General features: G+C 38.6%; 1 protein-coding gene across 5 annotated transcripts in view; it reads left to right on the forward strand.

The window, feature by feature from the left end:
* Positions 1–21,630, forward strand: part of LOC122803551 (NXPE family member 4-like) — a 444,095-nt gene that overhangs the window by 28,752 nt on the left and 393,713 nt on the right. For 2 of the 5 annotated variants that reach the window (XM_044073205.1, XM_044073209.1), the window contains exons 1-2: positions 10,675–11,030; positions 12,543–12,676. The gene's annotated coding sequence lies outside the window, so the exon portion shown is untranslated. Of the gene's footprint in view, positions 1–10,674; positions 11,031–12,542; positions 12,677–21,630 lie in introns of those variants that run through there. The other 3 variants (XM_044073210.1, XM_044073206.1, XM_044073208.1) reach the window with 3 other exon arrangements.

Consider the following 21,630-nt stretch of genomic DNA (forward strand, 5'->3'; position numbering starts at 1 on the left):
GACACAACAAGCTGCAAGCAGCTTGGGAGGGACCCTACAAGATGGTAAGAAAGGTAAGTGATGTTAACTACATGATTGAACTGCTAGGCAGAAGGCAGGGGTACAAATTGCACCATGTTAACACAATGAAACCTTACCATGATAGGGAGGCCCTTGTGCTGAGCATTTGCAGTGGATTGCAGGAGGAGTCTGAGGGAGATCTTGGGACTGATCTCCTTAGTGATGCTCGGGCTGACACCTCAGATGAAGATGTAGTAATGTCCCAGCAGCTATCTCCTACCCAGGTTCAAGAAATCTGAGCAGTGTTGCAGGAATTTGGTGATATGTTCACTGGGAAACCAGGGTGCACCCACATGAGGCAACACCAGGTGGATACAGGACCCCAAAGGCCTAATAGGCAGGCCCCTTATAGACTGCCTGAGACAGTCAAACAGACTGTGAGGAAGGAGGTACAGGAGATGTTGGAACTAGAGGTGATTCAAGAGTCCAACAGTCCCTGGGATTCCCCATGTGATGCTGGTGCCAATGAAGGATGGCATCACCAGGTTCTGTGTGGACTACAGGAAATTAAATAGTCACACAGAGTCATATGCTTACCCCATGCCTAGGACAGATGAGGCCCTAGAGCAGCTGGGTGGGGCTACGTATCGTACAACCATTGATCTTACCAAGGGTTACTGGCAGGTGCCCTTGACTCCCACTGCTAAAGAGAAGTCAGCCTTTGTGACTCCTTTTGGCTTGTATGAGTGTACAAAGATGCCCTTTGGGATGAAGAATGCCCCAGTGACTTTCCAGAGGCTGGTAGATCGTATCCTAGAAGGAGCTGGAAGGTTTGCTTTTTGCTTACCTAGATGATATTGACATCTACAGCCATTCTTGGCCAGAGCACCTTCAGCATGTCAGGGAGGTGCTGGGCAGACTACAGAGGGCAGGGTTGACCATTAAGCTGAGCAGCAGCAAATGTCAGGTGGGTATGGCAGAGGTCTCCTACCTAGGACATAGAGTGGGGATTGTTAAGATAAGGCCAGAACCTGCCAAAGTGGAATCCATTCAGGCATGGCCTGCACCTGCTACTAAAAAGCAGGTGAGGGGATTTTTAGGGACAGCAGAGTACTACAGAAAGTTCATCCCCAGCTATAGTACCATAGCTGCTCCCCTCACAGACCTGACTAGGAAGAAAAGGCCAGATAAGGTAGGGTGGACCCCAGCATTTGAGCAGGCATTCCAGAAGCTTAAACAAGCTTTGGAAGGACCCCCTGTGTTAGCCAGTCCAGATTACAGCAAATAAATTGTTGTGCAGGTGGATGCTTCAAACCATGGGGTGGGGGCTGTACTTAGCCAGATTTCTTCAGAGGGAGAAGAGCACCCACTGGTTTATCTCAGTCATAGGCTCTAACTCAGGGAGGAATGCTATGCAGCTGTAGAAAAGGAATGTCTAGCCATAGTGTGGACACTGCAGAAACTTCAGCCTTATCTGTATGGAAGGAAATTCACTGTTATGAGAGATCACAACCCCCTAATATGGTTAAACAGAGCAGGCCAGCAAAATTCCAAGTTGGTAAGATGGAGCCTAGTGTTGCAAGCATATGATATGTCAGTGCAGCACTGCAGCGGGAGTAGCAATGCCGATGCAGATGGGCTCTCAAGACAGGGAATGGAGGTAGGTATACTCAGATAGACTTGACCCTCTCAAGCAGTGTTTCTCAAGGGTCACTTGAAAAACTAGCTTGAGTTCCCTCTTGGGGGGAGATATGTAAAGAGTGTGTGAAGATAAATGAAGGCTGCCTGCCTAGCCAGATAGAATTTTCCTAATAATTCAGTCATTTGTAAATATTAATGTAAACTACAGGCTTGTTGTCTTAAATGTTAAGAAATAGTGTTATATGTGGAACTGGGAAAAAATGTGAAAACAATGCACTTTACTGACCAAAGTAAAGCATGGAGTAACCCTTTGATGTAGACAGTGGTGCCGAATGGTCTAGATGAAGACATTCTTTCTATTGTTTTAACCAAGAGTTAAATAAATTGCTAGATTTAAACGTGCAAATGTATTTTATTGCTCTGCTTCCCGACCAGCTGCAAGATAACAAAAGGAGATGTTAAGAATGTAAATGCAGTTTCTGTTAGCCTGGGAACAAAGGGAAGTGTGAAGAATGATGTAACGTGTAGCCTGGGAACCACAGTGTGAAGAATGATGTAATGTGAATCAGAACTGCTATTTCAATTTAAACAGAGAGAACCAGAGAGGATTAAGCATTTTTGTCTTGACCATCCAACTCACAGCACTGTCTTGCTCATATGTAAGTTATCTTAGACTTGTGTTTTCTTTTAGAAATAGCTAGAAACTAGAATGGTTAGACTAAGTGTTTTTCTGTGATGTCAGAACTGTACTACTGAATTATTTTAAGTATTTTTCTGTGATCTCTGAACTCTTGACTAGCACTGTGCAGTAAGAAGTGTTGTCTTATGTTTTTTTATTTATTATTAAATATTTTAAAAACTTTCAACTGTGGCTGTTTTGTGTAGAGATTATTTAAGCTCTACAGTACATTTCATATTTATAGAGATTACTGTACCAAGTCACTCCAATAATCCTTGACTGTTTAATTATACTACCAATTGAATAATAATATTGCACAGTAATAATTGGACACCCTTTTAAGGGCCTTTGAGTAGTTGATAAATATTAGCTGGGTGGTAGCAGGTGGTACTACCGTATAGTCTGGGTAATAGGGCACAGCTTGAGAACCTGTGCCAGCTTTTCCCATGAGTGTCTGTGGTTGCATAAACTCTTATCTCAAAGTGTGTGTATGTCAGCTACTTGGGCGGGGACATGAAGAACTGGTTGAACAGAGAGAGTGCTGGAGATTTTAGCTTGCCCAGCTGGCTGAGATCTGGACCCTATAGCTGTGCCAGTGGGGAGTCTTATTGGGGACCTGGAGAGCAAGGGAGCAACCAGGCCCGAAATAACTGTGATCTCTGTGTGCTCTTAAGGGAAATTGCACTTTACTGTGTGTATTTGTTATCCTTTCCTTCATATATGAGATGCCCTCTCTGTTGTTATTGGTGAGGATTGAGGCTCCTTGATTGCTGGCCCAGGGCACGGGCATCACATAAGTATGATACTTCAATATCTGGGAATAAGTTCATATTCATACATTTGCATGCTTCAGTAGGATGAGTTTGTTTATTGATGGTAAAACAGATAAACAGATTGTTCTAGCTGTGCTATGGGTTACTCGCTGTTTATTTTGATTAAATCTGCCTTCGTTTATAAAGTATATCTGTAAGTACCTTTTAAGTACACAAGGCATTTTATTATTCCGTAATAATTTGTCATCTGTAATTGCTTGACAATGTCTCTACAGACCCTTAATATATAACAAGTGGCACCATTATATATTGGGACAGCAAACCTTATCAGACCCCCAGAAAGCTGTTTCTTCCTTTTCCCAGCTCCTTTTATCTCCTTCCTGTATTGTTCATTCTGACTTGTATATACAAAAGGTAGATCTTGATTATTTAAGATGGTAGTGTTTAAAGTGTAGGCTTCTCTCATATGTGACCTATGTTTAACTCAGTATTATACGAAATCTGACTGTATGCAGAGAATTAATGCTTGTGGGGATAATTTTCACATGCCATTATAACTTTTCCTGTCTATATCACACTACTACAGGTTGGGTTTTAGTGAGTATTCAGTAAAATGTTGCTAGTCTTTATGACTATAGATCAGTAGCCAGGATGCAGTCTATGGTTAATCTGAGTATCAATAATTTATATGCAGAAGACTGCACATTAAAAAGCTTTGTTTTGCTGGAACATTAGTAGGCAGTGTGTTCTGTTACCATCCCAGGTGTTTGGATTTGTTTTCATGGTGTTCAGTTTATGTTCTTAACCTTTTACCTATAGATGCTGGTATTACACTATTACAGTGTTGTTTGGGTATACATAAGCTTATAAAACAATACTCCTAAACAACAACCAGCTAGTTCATTATGTTGCTATTCATATTTTTTCTGTTGGGGTGTGGAATCTGAGACATTTTATTTTCAAGGGTTTGTTAGCTATATGACACAACACCTTATTTGGTATGTAAAACATGCAAGCAATAATACTTGACAGGGTGTGTGTTAATGTGTAATTAATGCCCACCCATCCCTGGAAGGGCATTATTAGAAACTGTTACTTTTTTAAATAATGGCATAATATAATGCCTGTTTACTGCCCTTCCGCAGATGTCTGGCATCCAGCGGCAGTTCTGCGTGCCTGCGTGCCTCACGCCACTATCAAAGCAAAAGGCAAGCGAAAGCAAGAAATCTCCGTTGCTTTTTTTAGTGTCTCGCTATGTTAAATGAGTTTAACATTTTAAAACTGTCTCGGAGACAAAAACTAACTGATCTTGCTTTAAAATTTTTAACCTTTCTCGTGAAATGGCTTTAACCTCGCATAGTTGACTGGGAAAAAGCTGGCGACCAATCACCTCGCTTTTTTTTAAAGTTGTGTTTGCTTATTTAAATTTTAACATAGCGCAGACAGTGTTTAAAAAGTTATACTATAAATGAAAAAACCGGGCGACCGGACATCATGGTATAATACACATTAACACACATCCATGCCTCTCAAGTGTACCTCATCATGAGGAAGGTACCTAATTTTGTATCTTAAAAAGTTCATGTTCCTCAAAGTTCCACAGTGAAAGGGTCTGTCACACATTCAATGTCAGGAATTTTTTTAACTTATATCCATGATAAATAGAAATGAATCATATAAATTTATTAAAAATGTTTTTTTAAAAGTAAAACCAGCATATTTTAACCATCCTATGACCTTCATAGTTGAAGTTGTTAGTAAGCCTTTAGTCTGTGTTCCACATTTTGCCCATTTATTTATTTATTTATATTTGTTGACTGGGAGTGTCCAACTGGACGTAGGTCCATTTTCAGTGGAGGCCCGGGGAGAAAAGCTCCACAGTTAAAATAAACAGACAGTAGTTACATTTGATTACATAGCGATTAACAATTTACATAGCAATTACTTACAACATATTTACAGATGAAGAACATAGTACATCAGTAGACAACTAGAATCTTTATCTGTGAAGTACATAACAGGCATTAACAAATGTTACAAGAAGAAGTTCCTGCTGTATAATAAGTACTAGGCTTATGAGCATCTGAGCTTGCTATAATCAAGGTAGTTAGTGCAGTGGAAGGAAAGGTAGTGGTTGGATGGGGAGGGTGATATTAGAGTGGGAGTTGCAAGGGCATAGCCAGCATGTTTTTAGGTGCCTTTTTAGTAAAGTTTTGAAGTGGGTGCATGATGGTATGGAGGTAATTGTGGGTGAGAGGGAGTTCCATAATTTGGCTATTGTGCAAGAGAATAGTGCTTCACCAGCAGAGTTATTGGCTTTAGTGATCTGCAAGTGATTTTTGTTGCTGGCTCTTAGTAGTCTGGTGGTGCGATAGGGTTGGAGTAGATTCTGGAAGGATGGGACATTTAGTGGATGATTTACTAGTTTGTGGGCAAGTAAGAGTTGATACCATGGAAGAAGGTGAGGGAGTTCAAGCCAGCCCAGTTCAGCAAGTGAGAGACAGTGATGACTATGGTAGGATGCCCCTGTGGTGAATTTGGCGATTTTGTTGTAGCATGTCTCTAGCTTGTTTAGATCGCATTGCCTTAGATTGGTATATATTGGACAGGCATAAAGTAGGGTGGAGATAAGGTGGGAATTTGCTATTGAAATCTTTGCTGCCTTGGTGAGAAGTTGCTTATTTCTGTATAGTGCTCCTAGTTTATTGTGGACTTTTTTATGGTCAAGGATATGTGAATGTCAAATTTTAGTTTATTGTCTGTTTCCACTCCTAGCAATTTGGTGTGTTCAGTTGGGTATATAGTGGTGTTGTCTTTTGCTGTGATATTAAAGTGAGAGTTGTTTTGAGTATGTTTGGTGGGTTGGAAGATGAGTAGTTTAGTTTTGTTTGGGTTGAGTATTAATTGAGCATCGGATAACCAAGTTTCAACAGAGGAAAAGGCTTCCTGTGTGACTTTTTGCAGTTTGGGTAGGGACTGGGCTGAGCAGATGATGGTTGAGTCATTTGCGTATTGTATGAGTGTGCCATGTTTGGTGGCAGAGGCTAGATTATTGGTGAAAACAGAGAAGAGTAGGGGTCCAAGGATGGATCCTTGGGGAACCCCTATGGAGACAGGTAGTTGGGGAGATATTTCATTCTGCCATACAACGGATTGTTGGCGGTCAGACAGGTAACTCTGAAACCAGTTGGTGACCGATTGTGAGTAGGATCAGTTATTGAGGACAGAGATAAGTTGTTTGTGTGGGACCATCTCAAATGCTTTAGATAGGTCCAGGAAAGTAGCAGAGGAGAGATAGCCATTGTTTATATGCTGAAGGATAGTGTTAGTAAAGGAGAGTAAGGCAGTGGTGGTGCTATGGTTTGGTCGGAAACCATGATGAGTATTGGAAAGGAGGTTGTTAGTAAGGAGGTAGTCTGAGATCTGAGAGTGTATGAATCTCTCTAGTATTTTGGAGAGTGGAGAGAGAATAGCTATGGGGCAGTAATTGGTTAGTTCTGTGGAGGGACCGCCTTTGTGGTGGGGAATTATATGTGATACTTTCCACAGTGTGGGAATGTAACTTTCTGACAAGGATCAGTTAATCAAGATGGATATTGGTAGGCCAGAGCATCAGCTGTGATTTGTAGGTATTCACTTGGGAGGTTGTCTGCTGCTAATCTGGTGGGCTTAAGTTTAGTTAAGAGTTTTTTTATGTTGGAGGTAGGTACAGGAGAAAAAAAGAAGGCAGTGGGGAGATTACTAGTTGAAGGTGTGGGTTGGAGGGGAGGGGGGATTGTGTTGTTTAGCTAGTGATATTATGGTTTGTGTGAAGTGTGTGTTGAATAAGGTAGCAATATTTTCTGAGGAGTGAGGGATGTTAGGAGGAGGGGTACTGACTTTACCTGGGTGGAGGATGGAGTTTATGGAGGACCAGAATTGTTTGGGGCTGTGTTGAGAGGAGTCTAGGGCAAACTGATAGTATTGGAATTTGTCCTGTTTTATTAGCTTTTTGACTTTATTGTGTAGTTCTAGGAATTTCTGTCTAGTTGAGGGGGTTTTGATTTTGCGCCAGTGCTCCCAGGCTTTATCCCTGTTTTTCATTTCTGACTTAGTGGTTTTCTGTAGCCATGGGGAGGGTTGTGCTTTGATTCTGGAAAGTCTTATGGGGGCATGGTAATTAAGGATGCTCAGGAAGGTAGTATTAAAAAATTCAACTGCGTCATCAAGGCTGAGGTACTTTAGAGGATGCCACTTACATTCGTTGAGGGATGAGATGAATGTGAGTGGGTTAAAGTTTGGTTTTTACATATTTGACGGTAGATGACAGGTTTAGCCTGGTATAGGTATTTTTTTGAGTAGGAATGTTGGGGAGTGATCACTGAGGCTATCTGATAAGCAGCCTGTTATATATGACTGAGGGCTCTTACTGACTAGTATCCAGTCCAGGGTAGTGTGCTTGCTGGAGTTTTTATTTATCCTGGTTAGCGACTGGACTAGTTGGGTGAAGCCATGAAGGTTTACATGATGGGTTGGATGGTTGCCAGAACAGGATTGTCAGTCAATACTGAAATCACCTAAAATGATAGTTTCTTGGGGGAGATGGTGGGTAGACCAGCTGAGGAGGTTTTCTAGTAGAGAGATGTTTTGGCCAGGTGGGAAGTAGCATCCAATTATGTTGATGGTTTTGTTTTGGTTTATTTTGAGGTTGGTATATATTATTTCTTCATTGCCTGTTTGTGGAGCTGATGATTTTAAGATGTGGATGTTTAGATGCTGTTTAAATATTATAGCTACACCGCCTCCTTTCTTGTTTAGCCAGTCTACTCTTAGTATGCCATAACCTGTGGGGAGTATTTGTTCCATGTTATGAGGGCTAGTGTTCCTCATTTTGGAGAAGGAAGGTTTAGAGCCTTGCACACATCCTGGAGGGCATTATTGTGCTTAGAGAATTGTAAAACTGTTGTGTTTTTACTTATATATTTTTTATTAGTATATTACTTGTTTTTATATATTTTTGATGTAAACTAGTTTTTCCACCTAATGTTTCAAAGTTGCTGTAGTGCAACATTTAAAATCTATTCGTATTTTTGAGCCTTTGTTCCCCCTTTATTCAGATTTCTTGAGGTAAAAGGTCGAGAGGTGAGCAAACATCTTATCTGCTGCTGCCAGTGGTCCATCATCTCAATGTCTCTCCCTTTCTCACTCACTCACACACGCGCACTGCACACACACACACACACACACACACACACACACACACACACACACACACACACACACACACACACACACTTGCACTTCATAAAGATGCCTGCTAACACAAGTCCTATTATTGAAGGAACTTTGTGAATTTTTTTAAGAGGAATGTGTTGCTGTTTTGAGCACTTGTTCCATCTTTATTTTAGGTGTTATCCAGTTAACTTGATCTAAGAGGTGAGATGTATGTAAACCTCCTCAATGCTGTTGCTCGCTCGCTCTCAATTTTCACTCTCTCTCACTCACACACACCTTGCTTTCATGTACACAAGTATGCATTCACACAGACAAAGAAACACACAGAAACACACACACACCAACATAAACATGCACACATGCGCACACACTTTTTTCTGTTATACTTAGTTTTTACAGTCACTAAACAGCAAAAGCACTGCTTAGTGAGTGTAAAATAATGGCTTGCTCAATCTCTGTTTCACTCACATGCAGACATACAGACAGACACAGACATGAATACGCACACACTTTTGTTTTTTAGTTTTCTTTTTTTAAATATATTTTACACTCGCTAAACAGCAGAAGTGCTGCTTAGTGAGCATAAAACAAAGGCGGCCATTAGGTGTTTTTTCACTCTAAGCTCCACAGCAGGAAGATATGCTGCTGTGAAGCAGCAGACGTGTTTTTAGCAGGCATTACTTGTACATTAATACCTTGCTGGAGATCGTTCGTTCTCCAATCATAGTGCTGACGTACAGTTTGCCCATTCTCGAATGCCTTTTAAATTTTATCAGAATAATATATTGTCTCTCCACAAAAAAATACCACATTCTGAACTAAATAAACAATAATATGCAACAGTTTAGCTGAAAAGATAGAAACGTTTTCTGTTAAAATGTCACATGCAGACAGTTTTCTATCGTTTACTTCACCACCTTATTAAAGAGTGACAATGCACTGTGGCAGAAACCACTGTCTGCTTGCACTGGAATGCACCACTTTTCACGTTTTCTCAAGAATACAATGTTCTTTTAACATTAACAATAATGTTAGTTTCCTTGACGTTAGCTGCCAAAGAGCTGGAGTCAATTCTTGGTTTTCTACTTCCATATCAGAGAAACAACACAGTTGTGGGATGTAACAGAAGGATTGTCGTTTCTTAAATAATAGCACTGAGGTATGTTCATACAGAAGACAGACATCCAGAGACTGAAGAAATATTTTAAACCAAAGTGCAGACCCCCTTATGTCACATCTTGTACAAAAAGATTTAAAGTTTTCAATTCTAGCCATAAATGCTGTCCACTTATTACAGCTACATTAGTGAAATGCAGGGCCTCACCTGGGACCTTACCTTACTGTCGCACATTCCAGAGAGCTGCAGTACAGATAAATACTTAGATGCACTTATGCTTCTGCACTTTATTTTGTGTATTAAACTAGCAAACTGTTTAATGCAGATGTCTTTTGTGTAGTACCCTGCCCACACCAACACTCATCACACAGCAGATGTGATATTTATTAAAGGGACAGTCCCAGAGATTTTTTGTTTTCATTTTGGTCTTTGTTCACATTTTCAGTCCGGTTTATTGAGCATGTCCCAGCTTTGGCTGCTGGGGTTGAGGCATGGATGCTTACAGGATGTACCAATGGTCTTAGTCAAATTCCAATGCAAATTGCAGTTATACTCACAACAGCTCTCACCGAGTCACTCATTAGTTTCACATCTGCTTTTTATCCTCAGAAAAAAGTAGCCTTTCAGGAAGTTTATGACCTCACTTGCTACTTCCTTGCAGGAAAGCACATAAGCAACGCAAAGCTAAAATGTTAGTAAACAGAGTTTTATGATCATTTCATGTCATGATTTATTTTGTGCAGATCTCTGAATCCTAGCTAAGTGCTATGATGTTATGCATGACTGCCACTTGCTGTGTAGAAAGCATCAGAATGATGCAGGATTTGAACAGTAGTAGAAGCGAACTTCTTTTTTTTCCTGTTTTGTTTTTTGATCTCTGAATACCAGCCAAGTGCAATGGTTTCCTGACCTGCTGTAAAAAAACATGTGTGTGATGCAAGCAACAGATTCATTTTAAACAATGAAGTCCAAACCTTACTGTCACAATGGGGGCTGTACAGTACGGCAAACTGTGATAGTTATACATACTAATGCTGAGACTGCTTTACTACGGAATAAGTGGACATGTCAATAGACTGCTAAGATTTAGTATGAATTCATTAAACAGTTATGCTATGCAGAATAAATAAAAAAATAAAGAGCTGCACAATTAAGATACGCTTTTTGATGAGATCATAAAAAGTAAACACTGAGAGTCTTGCCTAACCACCCCCACCACAAACACACCCAAAAAAATGTGAAAACCCATTTTCCACTGATAAGGGACTGAACGCTCTGACAGGAGTTGAATGTTGTTATCTGTGTTCACCAGAGGGAATGAAAACGGGGCTGCATAAAGTGAACTGAAACCAGGAGTAGGACTGATAATTAAGTGGTTAGTGGGTGATGACAACCGGGAAGTATTAGAACAAGTTTCTTTCGGTCAGAATTTCAGACTCTGGGATTGTTCTCTTAAGGCTGATATGACTATGATGTACAACACACTGATCATTCCCTTCCCAACAAAAAGAAATATTGTTGTGATGTAACACATTTTATTGCTGAAGAATGCGTAATACTGGTGTTGCGAGGGCGCAGGGTTGTTTCTGATGAAGGCAACATGATGGTATGTAACATTTTTTCAGCAATATGACTTTTCTTACTGTTTATTCATATTCTTCTGTTGTTTTAAATCAAGAATTATCTTATATTATTACTCTGCTCATTGCCAGACCCAGGGTAAATTTGCAATTGCCCATCCACTTGATCCAAGTTTCTCTTGAATAAGTGCAGAGGAACTTTGTTTCACATGGATGGAAGTCTGTTCCAGAAAAGGGACAGCCTCTGAGATACATGTTATGTTGCAGGCTAGGTTTAGGTTTTTTACTCAAGTGTTTCTGGTGTTGTTTGTTTTGTGGATGTGCAACAGCTCCATTAAGGCTGAATTAGAGGATACATTATAAGCCATGCTTAGGTTGCCTCTCAGCAGCTTTTAGGAGACGGAAAGTAAGGAGACTGCAATGTGGTCATCCATGGAGGAATGTTTTCTGTACTATGGATTCTTTTGGTTGCTCCAAGACCTGCATATGCTTGGCCAGGTGCATGCTGAAGGGTGCATTGTACTAGATGGTTGGTCTTATGAGGGCAGAGACACCTTTGGACCTGGATGCCATTTTCTTGCTTATAAGTTTTGCAGCATGAAATGATCTTATTACTGTAGACACATGTTGGTCAAAGGTCCAGTCATTGTCAACATGTGTTCCTAAATCCCCTGACTACTGGGTCTACTCTTAGTGGTGTATTATCAGTGTAGTAATTTTCAGGCATGACCATCTTACCAAAGAATACTGTTATGCACTTCTTAGCATTGAGTTTAAGACTGTGACCCTAGCACCATTATTAGTCTGTTTCAGGCCTTCAAGGACAATGTTTTAGTCATGGAGGATTTAGTGACTGCACTTAATTTGCAATCATCTGCAAATCTGATCAGCCAGAGACCTTTGATGTTAGCATTGACTTTAGAAAAATTGATGCGAAACAGGAGCAGCCCCAGGACAGATCCCTGAGGTATTCTGCTAGTGACATACCTTTTTGTGGAGGTAGACTCCCCTATCTTAAATTCCTGAGTCCTATCTGTAAGCCAGTTAGGTATCCAGTGGCGACATAGAGGCTTATACCTAATTCAGTGAGCTTGTCTACAATGGCTGAGTGGGAAAAATGTGTCAAATGGTTTGACTAAGTCAAGCTAGGCAGCATGCACTGTTTCACCATCATCCATTACTTATGTGACCTTTTCAAAGATGTCCATCAAATTGAATAGGCATGACCTTCCCTTGACAAAACCAAACTGAGTTAGATCCAGAGTCTGAATGTTTCCTATGTCACTATTTATCATGAATGAGTGTGCTTGGAAATGCACCTGTACACAAGTTGTAAAAAATAATTTGCTGTCTCACACAGCTCCTTTTCCATAAAAATCAAACGAAATATCAAAGTAAACTGTATCTTGTGATCTTTTACCAGCAGTGTGCGAGACTGTGTCTTTATCGTGTTTGTAATATACTTGTTTGTCAGCTGATCTGCCTCTGTCTTTCTCTGCCATACTAATTTCATTCATTATGACATGTTTGTCTTTCAGAAGTGTCAGATTATATCTTTGAGGACACACTAGCTGAAGGAGGAGTCCAACTATAATTTAGATATATGAGCTGTGAGCATTCATAAGCACCACACAGACAAGAAGCTGAATGAAGTGAAAAATGCTGAAATTAAGTAAGAGAGAATTAATGTTAAAACAGACACTAGTTTTTCTGGGGTCTATATCATGTAGTCGAAATTCTGTAAGTTCAAATACCATATGTTCGAACCTATATGCCCGAAGTGACAGAATTTTGAACGCCCTCCCCAAAAAAAAAAAATAAAACAACATAAAAGAAAACAAAGGGTTGTAAGCAGGGGTCGAGCCCCCCCTGCACCCCCCAAATGGGGGGCTGCACAACCCCTACACCCCCCACTTTTTAAATATACCAACTCCAAGACCACACTACAATGTAGTAAAGGGAATTTTCCCTTTATTGTACTGTAGCGAGGTCTCGAAGTTGGTATATTTAAAGAGAGGGACCACATGGGGGTGCAGGGGGGTGTGCCCCCTGCTTACAACTGTCAGGAAGTTGTTCCTGTGTTTTGCTTCTTTTTGTTTTAATTCAAAGTATGTTAACTTCGAACATATGGTCTCGACCATATAACGTTTGAAGTTGTCATACTTCGACTATGTAATATAGACCCATTTTTTTGCTTTTGTAATATAATCTTCATGTTTTATTTGGAGAAAAGTGTTTGCAGTACTTCATGGATAGACTCTGTAGTTTCCTTCTTATCATTCAGCCTAAGTATTGTCATTACAAAGGATATAACAAGCGTATCACCTTGTCACATCGGGTCTATAGTATATCTTTGAATGCTTAAAAAAGTGAACCATGAATAACCGAACCCATGTAAGCAAAAGCTTACAATGTCGAAAGCTCAGAACAGCGCTGTTCCAAAAAAAAAAAAAAAAAAAATTGAAATAATACATAAAATGGGGGCTTCACCCCAAAACCCCCCTACTTAAATATACTAACTCCGAGATCACACTACAGTGCTGAAAACGGCAAAGTAACGGAAGCGCCCAAGTGAATTCTGTCCCTGGGAAAGAATTTGCTTAAAAGCCGCTTTGCTATTTTGCGTTTTCATTGTTTTAAGTTCGACCAAGATGCATTCCATATAATGCATCTTCGATCATCTAATAGGAATCCGTCACATCCCCACTTAAGGTGTAATCAAATTGCATGGTCACAAGTGGGAAAGAGGAGAACCCTGACAGATTTGAAAAGCTCAGTAACAAAAAGAGTAGCAAAGCAAATGCATTAACTACACTTATTGAAAGGGAGTCATTCACAGAACCAAAAAATAAATCCTTTAAAGGTAAAACCTGTATGTCATCAGTCTTCTAATGTCCCAGCTTTGAGAAAACGGAAGGAAAAGAACTCTATTACTCTTAACGTCTTGTACTCACTGACTTCACTTATTAAAATGGAATCATTTACAGCACAGAAACATGATTCAAAACTAGAAGAAGATGGTGTGAACCTTCCCTTTTTTGAGAAAATTGGAGAACAAAAGATAGCCTGAAACAGACATTATGATTACTGACTTCCTGTACACATTACCCACATTATCTCAGGACAGAATGATCTCATCATCTTTTAGCAGTGCTGGGATAACTTTAGTCTCCCTTTTATTTTACTTTTAAAATCATAGTAGGCACTTCACCCCTGACTTAGGTTACAGTTCAATATTTTAGTACAGTTTATTTATTAATAAATTGTTTACCATAATCTAATAATGACTCCACCCTCTACCTGGAAGTAAAGCAGCATGTGAATTGTTAGCATGTCATCTAGTTTACATTCATGATACACAGTAACAGATCATAGCTAGACAGTTCATATACATAGTAACAGATCATAGCTAGACAGTTCATATACATAGTAACAGGTCATAGCTAGACAGTTCATATACACAGTAACAGATCAGAGCTAGACAGTTCATATACACAGTAACAGATCAGAGCTAGACAGTTCATATACATAGTAACAGATCATAGCTAGACAGTTCATATACATAGTAACAGATCATAGCTAGACAGTTCATATACATAGTAACAGATCATAGCTAGACAGTTCATATGCATAGTAACAGATCATAGCTAGAAAGTTCATATGCATAGTAACAGATCAGAACTAGACAGTTTATATACAGAGTAACAGATCATAGCTAGACAGTTTATATACATAGTAACAGATCATAGCTAGACAGTTCATATACATAGTAACAGATCATAGCTAGGCAGTTCATATACACAGTAACAGATCATAGCTAAACAGTTCATATACACAGTAACAGATCATAACCAGACAGTTCATATACACAGTAACAGATCATAGCTAGACAGTTCATATACATAGTAACAGATCATAGCTAGACAGTTCATATACATAGTAACAGATCATAGCTAGAAAGTTCATATACAAAGTAACAGGTCATAACTAGACAGTTCATATACATAGTAACAGATCATAGCTAGACAGTTCATATACATAGTAACAGATCAGAGCTAGACAGTTCATATACACAGTAACAGATCATAGCTAGACAGTTCATATACACAGTAACAGATCATAGCTAGACAGTTTATATACATAATAACAGATCATAGCTAGACAGTTCATATACATAGTAACAGATCATAGCTAGACAGTTCATATACATAGTAACAGATCATAGCTAGTCAGTTCATATACATAATAACAGATCATAACTAGACAGTTCATATACATAGTAACAGATCATAACTAGACAGTTCATATTCATAACAGATCATAACTAGACAGTTCATATACATAGTAACAGATCATAACTAGGCAGTTCATATACATAGTAACAGATTATAGCTAGACAGTTCATATACATAGTAACAGATCATAACTAGACAGTTCATATTCATAACAGATCATAACTAGACAGTTCATATACATAGTAACAGATCATAGCTAAACAGTTCATATACACAGTAACAGATCATAACCAGACAGTTCATATACACAGTAACAGATCATAGCTAGACAGTTCATATACATAGTAACATATCATAGCTAGACAGTTCATATACATAGTAATAGATCATAGCTAGAAAGTTCATATACATAGTAACAGGTCATAACTAGACAGTTCATATACATAGTAACAGATCATAGCTAGACAGTTCATATACATAGTAACAGATCATAACTAGACAGTTCATATACATAGTAACAGATCATAGCTAGACAGTTCATATACATAGTAACAGATCATAGCTAGACAGTTCATATACACAGTAACAGAGCAGAGCTAGACAGTTCATATACATAGTAACAGATCAGAGCTAGACAGTTCATATACACAGTAACAGATCATAGCTAGACAGTTCATATACACAGTAACAGATCATAGCTAGACAGTTTATATACATAATAACAGATCATAACTAGACAGTCCATATACATAGTAACAGATCATAGCTAGACAGTTCATATACATAGTAACAGATCATAGCTAGTCAGTTCATATACATAATAACAGATCATAACTAGACAGTTCATATACATAGTAACAGATTATAGCTAGACAGTTCATATACATAGTAACAGATCATAACTAGACAGTTCATATTCATAACAGATCATAACTAGACAGTTCATATACATAGTAACAGATCATAACTAGACAGTTCATATACATGGTAACAGGTCATAGCTAGACAGTTCATATACATAGTAACAGATCATAGCTAGACAGTTCATATACATAGTAACAGATTATAGCTAGACAGTTCATATACATAGTAACAGATCATAACTAGACAGTTCATATTCATAACAGATCATAACTAGACAGTTCATATTCATAACAGATCATAACTAGACAGTTCATATACGTAGTAACAAATCATAACTAGACAGTTCATATACATAGTAACAGATCATAGCTAGACAGTTCATATACATAGTAACAGATCATAGCTAGACAGTTCATATGCATAGTAACAGATCATAGCTAGACAGTTCATATGCATAGTAACAGATCATAGCTAGACAGTTTATATACATAGTAACAGATCATAGCTAGACAGTTTATATACATAGTAACAGATCATAGCTAGACAGTTCATATACATAGTAACAGATCATAGCTAGGCAGTTCATATACACAGTAACAAATCATAGCTAGACAGTTCATATACACAGTAACAGATCATAACCAGACAGTTCATATACACAGTAACAGATCATAGCTTGACAGTTCATATACATAGTAACAGATCATAGCTAGACAGTTCATATACATAGTGACAGGTCATAGCTAGAAAGTTCATATACATAGTAACAGGTCATAACTAGACAGTTCATATACATAGTAACAGATCATAGCTAGACAGTTCATATACATAGTAACAGATCATAACTAGACACTTCATATACATAGTAACAGATCATAGCTAGACAGTTCATATACATAGTAACAGATCATAGCTAGACAGTTCATATACACAGTAACAGATCATAGCTAGACAGTTCATATACACAGTAACAGAGCAGAGCTAGACAGTTCATATACATAGTCACAGATCAGAGTTAGACAGTTCATATACACAGTAACAGATCATAGCTAGACAGTTCATATACACAGTAACAGATCATAGCTAGACAGTTTATATACATAATAACAGATCATAATTAGACAGTTCATATACATAGTAACAGATCATAGCTAGACAGTTCATATACATAGTAACAGATCATATCTAGTCAGTTCATATACATAATAACAGATCATAACTAGGCAGTTCATATACATAGTAACAGATTATAGCTAGACAGTTCATATACATAGTAACAGATCATAACAAGACAGTTCATATTCATAACAGATCATAACTAGACAGTTCATATACATAGTAACAGATCATAACTAGACAGTTCATATACATAGTAACAGGTCATAGCTAGACAGTTCATATACATAGTAACAGATCATAGCTAGACAGTTCATATACATAGTAACAGATTATAGCTAGACAGTTCATATACATAGTAACAGATCATAACTAGACAGTTCATATTCATGACAGATCATAACTAGACAGTTCATATTCATAACAGATCATAACTAGACAGTTCATATACATAGTAACAGATCATAACTAGACAGTGCATTTACATAGTAACAGATCATAGCTAGACAGTTCATATACATAGTAACAGATCATAGCTAGTCAGTTCATATACATAATAACAGATCATAACTAGACAGTTCATATACATAGTAACAGATCATAGCTTGACAGTTCATATACATAGTAACAGATCACATATAGACAGTTCATATACATAATAACAGATCATAACTAGACAGTTCATATACATAGTAACAGATCATAGCTAGACAGTTCATATACACAGTACCAGATCATAGCTAGACAGTTCATATACATAGTAACAGATCATAGCTAGACAGTTAATATACACAGTAACAGATCATAACTAGACAGTTCATATACATAGTAACAGATCATAGCTAGACAGTTAATGTACACAATAACAGATCATAGCTAGACAATTCATGTACATAGTAACAGATAATAGCTAGACAATTCATGTCTTTTACAGTTATGATTGATACATATATATATATATATATATATATATATATATATATATATATATATATATACATATATATATGTGTATATATATATATATATATATATATATATATATATATATATATATATATGGGGGGGGGCCTGTACTGTGGGACACCTCTGTCAGCTGCTGTAGAGATTTGGGAAGTTGGAGCATCAAAGAAGTCCCCTAATGTCTACTATCTGCACTCCAATGACCAGCTGACCCATTTGTTTCCCAGTAGGATAACAGCCTATCAGGAACCATGTCATCCAGGCAGCCACTAGGGGATATTTTGGATTTTGTAACTCCCCTATCATCATAGCAGCTGCTAGAAGTGTTTCTCAACATTCTCCCTCATATATACTGATTATAATGTACACATGTGACATGACAAATGACAATGTATACATTCAACCCATGCACGTCTACTACCAAAATTGGTTTTAACCTACTATCTAACTGGCAAGAAAAGAACCTTCTGCTCAACCATCAGTAATATGAATAAATAAATAATGATAAAAGATTTAATATTTGGTATCAAGCACAAATTTAAGGCCATCCCTCAAGACTGGCAATGTATCCCTAGCAACCAAACCACAGTAGGACATACTGAACATTTTTGCAACCTCAGAATCTGACTTGATAGTTGGCTAAATTTCTAACACTATACTAGCATGACTAAAGCTGAAAATCACCAAAACTCTTTTGTGGGCCTAAAAGAACTGCTATAGGAAGAGGTATTCTGCAAGTTCATTTATAATATGGCTTATCAGTTATAGCATCTGCCTCCAAAAAGAACTTAACTGCTCTTCAGATATTGTCTAATCAAATTTGCAAACTCATACCCCTCTCCCCTAAATTTGAACACCTTTGCACACCATAACAAAAAGTAAATATCTCCTTGTAGAAATGAAATCATGATTACTCATTATTTTATTTATTTGTTTTATTTTACATGATTACTGTTTATTTTATTTATTTGTTTTATTTGACATGATTACTAATTATTTTATTTATTTGTTTTATTTTACATGATTACTATTTATTTTATTTATTTGTTTTATTTTACATGATTACTAATTATTTTATTTATTTGTTTTATTTTACATGATTACTAATTATTTTATTTATTTGTTTTATTTTACATGATTACTAATTATTTTATTTATTTGTTTTATTTTACATTTGTCTAGTGGGGAGGTCCACCTGGAGAGAGCTGTCTGTTTTCAGCGGCCCGGGGAGAAACTCTCCAGAACAATTGCTAACACACTACACATAAGATATTTACACATTCAGTTATATGCAGAAAACTGTACAGAAATTCATACCGGATCGGTCGAGGCCCAGGTTAACAATGACCGCCACCAGTACTGTTGGGCAACAGGGTGCTGGCGGAAATTGGGCTACTGTTGGCCGAAGGAGGAGAAGAGGCGGAAGGCATGCCTGAAGGTAGGTAAAGGCTAGGACTGTGATAGTGAGGGTCGGAACTTTGAATGTTGGCAGTATGACTGGTATAGGGAGGGAGCTAACTGATATGATGAACCGAAGGATGGTTGGTATATTGTGTGTGCAAGAGACCAGATGGAAGGGGAGCAAGGCTAGGTGTATCGGAGGTGGTTTCAAATTGTTTTATCATGGTGTGGATGGGAGGAGAAATGGTGTAGGCATTATCCTGAAGGAACAGTATGCTAAGAGTGTTTTGGAGGTGAAAAGAGTGTCGGATAGAGTGATGTTTATGAAGCTGGAAATTGATGGTGTAATGATGAATGTTGTTAGTGCATATGCTCCACAAGTTGGGTGTGCGATGGATGAGAAAGAAAAATTTTGGAGTGAGTTGGATGAAGTGGTGATGACTGTACCCAAGGGTGATAGACTGGTGATTGGAGCAGATTTCAATGGGCATGTTGGTGAAGGGAACAGAGGGGATGAGGAAGTGATGGGTAGGTATGGTGTTAAGCAAAGGAATGCAGAAGGTCAGATGGTAGTGGATTTTGTGAAAATGATGGACATGGCTGTGATGAATACATATTTTAACAAGAGGGAGGAGCATAGGGTGACATACAAGAGTGGAGGAAGATGCACACAGGTGGATTATATCTTATGTAAAAGGGCAAATCTGAAGGAGATTGGTGACTGTAAAGTGGTGGCAGGGGAAAGTGTAGTTAGGCAGCATAGGATGCTGGTTTGTAGGATGACATTGGTGATCAAGAAGAGGAGGATGAGTGTGAGGGCAGCACCAAGGATCAAATGGTGGAAACTGAAAAAGGGTAATTGTGAGGTGATGTTCAGGGAAGAGTTAAGACAGGCACTGGGTGGCAGTGAAGAGTTACCGAATAGCTGGGTAACTACAGCAGAGCTAGTAAGAGAGATGGCTTGAAGGGTGCTTGGTGTGACATCTGGAAAGAGGAAGGAGGACAAGGAGACCTGGTGGTGGAATGAAGAAGTACAGGAGAGTATACAGATAAAGAGGTTGGCGAAGAAGAAGTGGGATTGTCAAAGAGATGAAGAAAGTAGACAAGAGTATAAGGAGATGAGGTGCATGGCAAAGAGAGAGGTGGCAAAGGCTAAGGATAAGGCGTATGAAGAGTTGTATAAAAGGTTGGACACTAAGGAGGGAGGAAAGGACCTGTACCGATTGGCTAGACAGAGGGACCGAGCTAGTAAAGATGTGCAGCAGGTGAGGGTGATAAAGGATAATGAGGGAAACGTACTCACAAGCGAGGAGAGTGTGTTGAGCAGATGGAAAGAGTACTTTGTGGGGTTGATGAATGAAGAGAATGAGAGGGAGAGAAGGTTGGATGATGTGTGGATAGTGAATCATGAAGTGCAGTGGATTAGCAAGGAGGAAGTAAGGATAGCTATGAAGAGGATGAAGAACGGAAAGGCTGTTGGTCCAGATGACATACCTGTGGAAGCATGGAGGTGTTTAGGTGAAATGGCAGTGGAGTTTTTAACTAGATTGTTTAATGAAATCTTGGAAAGTAAGAGGATGGCTGAGGAATGGAGAAAAAGTGTTTTGGTACCGATTTTTAAGAATAAGGGTGATGTGCAGAGCTGTAGTAACTACAGTGAGATTAAACTGATCAGTCACAGCATGAAGTTATGGGAAAGAGTAGTGGAAGCTAGGTTAAGAAGGGAGGTGATGATTAGTGATCAGCAGTATGGTTTTATGCCAGGAAAGAGAACTACAGATGCGATGTTTGCTCTGAGAGTGTTGATGGAGAAGTACAGAGAAGGTCAGAAGGAGTTGCATTGTGTCTTTGTGGATTTAGAGAAAGCATATGACAGGGTGCCTAGAGAGGAGTTGTGGTATTGTATGAGGAAGTCAGGAGTGTCATCGAAGTATGTAAGAGTGGTACAGAATATGTACGAGGGTAGTGTGACAGCGGTGAGGTCTGCGGTGGGAGTGATGGATGCGTTTAAGGTGGAGGTGGGATTACATCAAGGATCAGCTCTGAG

Source organism: Protopterus annectens, chromosome 5.part1 (assembly GCF_019279795.1).
Source record: "Protopterus annectens isolate FY-2018-M chromosome 5.part1, PAN1.0, whole genome shotgun sequence".
NCBI lineage: Eukaryota > Metazoa > Chordata > Ceratodontiformes > Protopteridae > Protopterus > Protopterus annectens.